This window comes from Monodelphis domestica, chromosome 5, assembly GCF_027887165.1.
Source record: "Monodelphis domestica isolate mMonDom1 chromosome 5, mMonDom1.pri, whole genome shotgun sequence".
Taxonomy (NCBI): Eukaryota; Metazoa; Chordata; class Mammalia; order Didelphimorphia; family Didelphidae; genus Monodelphis; species Monodelphis domestica.
Window position 1 is genome coordinate 226,168,175 of NC_077231.1, and position 4,555 is coordinate 226,172,729.

At 54.1% G+C, this 4,555-nt stretch overlaps 1 non-coding gene across 1 annotated transcript; it reads right to left on the minus strand.

Annotated features, from left to right (window-relative positions):
* Positions 1-4,483: 4,483 nt before the first annotated feature.
* On the minus strand, positions 4,484-4,555 carry TRNAC-GCA (transfer RNA cysteine (anticodon GCA)). The gene has a single exon. It is a non-coding gene; the product is annotated as a tRNA-Cys (tRNA).

The window sequence follows — 4,555 nt, forward strand, 5'->3', positions numbered from 1 at the left end:
ACCAGCTGTCTCTCCTTTTAGGTCTTCCACATGCTCCTCTTCCTCTTTGTTCCCCATCTGCAATAACCCCAGTCTCTCTGAGCCTCAGCCTCTATCCCACCTGTGGTTGGCACACTCCAAGCATGCTGGACCCAGGCCAAAGCACCTCCCTGACCTCAGACTGGACCCACATATGTGGAGTGGACCCCAGCTTGCTTCTTTGTGACCTGGATGACACAGTCTTCTCTTTGCTCTTTGGGGATGTCAGGGCCTCAAGGCAAACAGAGCCTGGCCATATCCAGTAGCCTCCAATTGGCTGCCACTTTCCTGCCTCCCCAATCCTCTTCTAGAACCTGTAGATACCTAAAGAGCTTGTCAGAGCCAAACTGCTGGCCAGGCACCCACTCCAACAGGCACCCTTCCTGGGCACTGAGGGTCAGGGGATCACCCCAGGGATATAGAATACTGCAGGTGTCCACATTTCTGTCCTGGGCCTCCTCTTTGCTCCCTCGTCTTTGTCCCTACATTTGACACCAGACCTCTTCTTGTTGCTGCAACGGTGTCTTCTGCCCCTTGCTCTCTAGCCTCTACCTGCTGCCCTATCTCTGGGGCCTCCTCCTCCTCCCTCATGACCATGGGCAAAAGGCTTCCCTTCCTCCTGCTCTTGGCTCTCCAACCTTCTAACTAACTGGACTGCTACAAGCAACACTGTGTTAACGTCCTTGGTATCCAGGTTAGGCCTGCTGTGGGAAAGGTCCAAAAGCAGGGGGGAAAAGAGAGGACACACAGAGAGACAGAGACTGAGAGAGGCAGACAGAGAGACAGAGACAGAGACAGTGAGAGCTGCAGCCTTGAAAGAGGTCCTTCTTGTTAGCAAGGCCTGGAGGCTGCCCAGCAAGCTTAGGGTGCAAGGCCCAGGGGCTTCCTGTGTACTGGATCAGGGTCAGGCTAAGGAGAATAACTGGACATTCCTGTCTGGGATCCAGGTCAGAGATACCACATGATCTGCTGCTTTTTGCATTTTCTTTGTCCTTGGCAATCCCAGGGAATGTCTTCCTTTTTTAAGGAATGGAGGACAGCATCCTTTCCAAGAACATGATCTGTCCCACTATGCGGATGGAGAAGGGGGACAAGCTGATGCACAACCTTTTCATCAGGTATCACTAATTAAAGCTGTCTTGGGATGATCAAGGGAGGGGCTGAGCCATGAGCTCCTCCAAAGCTATTTAATAGGCTTTCTGACTCAGCTTGGGGCGTCCTGATGTCACGAGAGCCATGGAGACCTACCTCACTTCTTGGTTATGACTCTGGCCTAACCAATGAGCCCAAGAGGATCAATAAACTTATATTATTCAACAAAAATCAGTCTCTCCAGGTAATTTTAGCACTAACAGAGAACGGGGGCAGCAGACTGCCCAGGGGACCCTGGCTGGAGAGCCTAGCTTGGTCATGGACACACGAGGTCTGCCTTGTGGCAGCCAGAGGTGGCCCCTAACTCTGGGCCCCCCATAAGGAAAGAGAACAAGTTAATCAGCAAACTGGCAAGGGGTGAGGAGCAGGCTGGAGCCACATGGTGCTGCTCGAGAGAGGGGGGCTTGCTGTTGTCCCGGGCCCTCTCCAGGTGACTGGAAGCCTCCCCTGAGGCGGGTGGAAAAGCAAAAGGACTTGTAACTTTTACTGAGGGGGTGCTGCCATGTCTCTGGGTTAGATTGAACCTAAACAATTATTTCAGTTAAATCCCTGATCCAGTGGGCTGGGAGACAGTGGGCTCCTGTCTGCCTGGGGCCTACCAGGCTGGCCTGGGTGGGAAGTGAAGACAAGTTGTGGCCTCATATGACTGGGGCCTCTGTTGGGATGGTTGAGGTCCAAAGAGCCTATGGAAGGCTTGGTGGGTGTTGGGGACCCTCAGAGGGGGCCCCTAGCTGTGGCTCTTGTGCCCAGGGTCAGGGCTGGCAGCTGGGCTCTGGGAGGCTTCTCCAAACCACTGGCACTGGCTCTGGAAGGCAGGTGCTCTGGGTGTGGTCATAGCTTGCAAAGGTGCTCATTAAGGGCATCCCTGCAGGCCAGGGGGTATAGCTCAGGGGTAGAGCATTTGACTGCAGATCAAGAGGTTCCCTGGTTCAAATCCAGGTGCCCCCTACCAGCTGCCTCACCTTTTAGGCCTTCCACATGCTCCTCTTCTTGGCCTCCCAAGTACCTGCAAGAAACCCAGCCTCTGCCAGCCTCTGCCAGCCTCAGCCTCTTTCCCTCCTGTGGCTGCCACACTCCAAGCCTGCTGGGTCCAGGCCAAGCCCCTCCCTGACTTCAGGCTGGCCCCACATTCCTGAAGATGACCCCAGCTTGGCTCTCTATGGCCTGCCTGAGGCAGGCTTCTCCTTGCTCTTAGGGGATGTCAGGGCCGCACAACAAACAGCATCGGGCCATGTCCAGCAGCCTCCCATTGGCTGCCACCTTCCTGCTTCTTCAATCCTCTTCTTGTGCCTGCAGCAGCTTCAAGAGGAGGCCCCGGCTTGTCAGAGCCACCTGCTGACCAGGCACACTTCAACAGGTGCCCTCCCCAGAGGATCAGGGCCATTGAGTCACCCCAGAGACGTGGAAAACCACAGGGGTCGGGTTTCTGGTCCGGGCCGGGCCTGAGCCTCCTCTTTGCTCCCTCGTCTCCTGGTCCCTGCATTGGACACCAGGGCTCTCCAGTGCCTGCACGTGTGTCTTCTGCCCCTTGTCCTCGGGCTCCTCATGGGCCTCCAGCCTCTGCCAGCTGCTTGTCTCTGTCCTCTACTCCTGCTCCTTCTGCTGACCCTCCCCTCCAGTGGATGGGCAACAGCCCTGCCCTGCCCTTCCTCCTGCTTAGGCCTCTCCGGCTTTCTGGATAACTGGGTTACTACAGACAACATTGGGCGGAGTTCCCTGGCATCCCGATTAGGGGTGACTGTGGGAAGGAGACAAAAAGGGACACAGACAGACAGACAGAGATCCAGAGACAGACAGACAGACAGACAGACAGACAGACAGAGATCCAGAGATCCAGAGACAGACAGACAGACAGACAGAGAGCTGAGCCGCACGGGAGGCCCTTCCTGCTAGCCAGAATTAGAGCCTGACCAGCCAGAGAGCAGTTGGCTGAGGGGGCAGCCCTTGATTCCTGCCTGCTGGCTCAGGCCCAACCTAGTGGCCTGAGGTTCCAGACGTGGCTGCTCCCATGCAGATCTGAATCTCCTTCTGCTAGAAGCCCTGGCACGAGGCTCACGAGGAGATGGAGAGCTGGCAGCAGTGCCAGAGGCAAGGCCTGGCCTCAGAGCACAAGGAAAGTTGGCCTCGGGGAGACTGCAGGGACATGTTGGCAGCAGACTGCCCGGGGCCCCAGGGCTGCTCATGGCAAGATGGTGTTTGTCTTGGGGCGGCCAGGGGAGCCTGGCCATGGGGGCCATGAACTGTGCTCCCACAGAAGGGAGCAAGTCCTTCAGCTAACCGGCCAGGGGCTGTGGAGCAGATGGGTGCTGCGTGGTGGAGGCTGTCCATGTTAAAATTCTCAAAGACCGATTCTTCATTTATAATTATTTATTAAATAATATAAAAGGGGGTCAGAGAAAGAGAGAACCCCAGTCAGATATGGACCCCCATTCCCTTGACCATCTGCTCCAACCACTAGGCCCAGAGCCAGGAGCAGGGAGTCTGGCCTACACATACATTCTTGCTCTGCCTTCCAAGGGAGAAGGTTCCCATTTGCTCCCTCTACTCCAACTGATGCTCTTCATGAATCCCTTTCCAAAGCTCTTCCCATTGGAGGACTGAGACCTCACTCTGGCCAAAGGGCTGGACTTCCACATACCAGGAGACCTCTAGCTTGCCTGCAGTATGCATAGCCACTGCTTTCTGCCCCACTGGCTTTCCTCTACTCCACTATCTCAAAATGCTTGTTTGCAGATAAAACAGGCTTTGTCTGCCTCTTGTTCAGCCAGAGGGTGGGGAAAGAAGCAGAATGGTTACTTAATCTTTCTCCCTTTTCAATTCTAAAGATTGTCTTTGGGGGTCAAAAAAGGGGCACAGGCTAGTGAGGAAATTTCACAATCCCCCCCTTGATTCCCTGGGAGGTAGAGTAGTCTCCTCAACAAAGTTCCCATTATGTTATCTATCCATTTTTGGACGGTCTCTCCAGGAATAATAAGAGTACAAAGGTATGATACAGTTCATGGAGGGTCTAACTATTTGGGGGTGTTTCTTAGCATATTGAAAATGACAAGAACTGTTAGGAGGCGCTCTCCTTTTTTGGCACAACAGGTTTACATAACCAAAATAAAATATCAGCACCTGGAGAGGACGAAGGGGATAGATGACCAACACATACATTTTAGTTCATTATATCCAAAGATTCACTCAGTGTCTGTGAAGGAGTGCCTGATTTCTTCTGAGTTCCAACAGAGCTTGTGACCAATTTGTTGCAAGCACTTGCCAGGCAAAGAGGAGGATGAGCATGTGGAAGGCCTTAAAAGGTGAGGCAGCTGGTAGGGGGCACCTGGATTTGAACCAGGGACCTCTTGATCTGCAGTCAAATGCTCTACCCCTGAGCTATACCCCC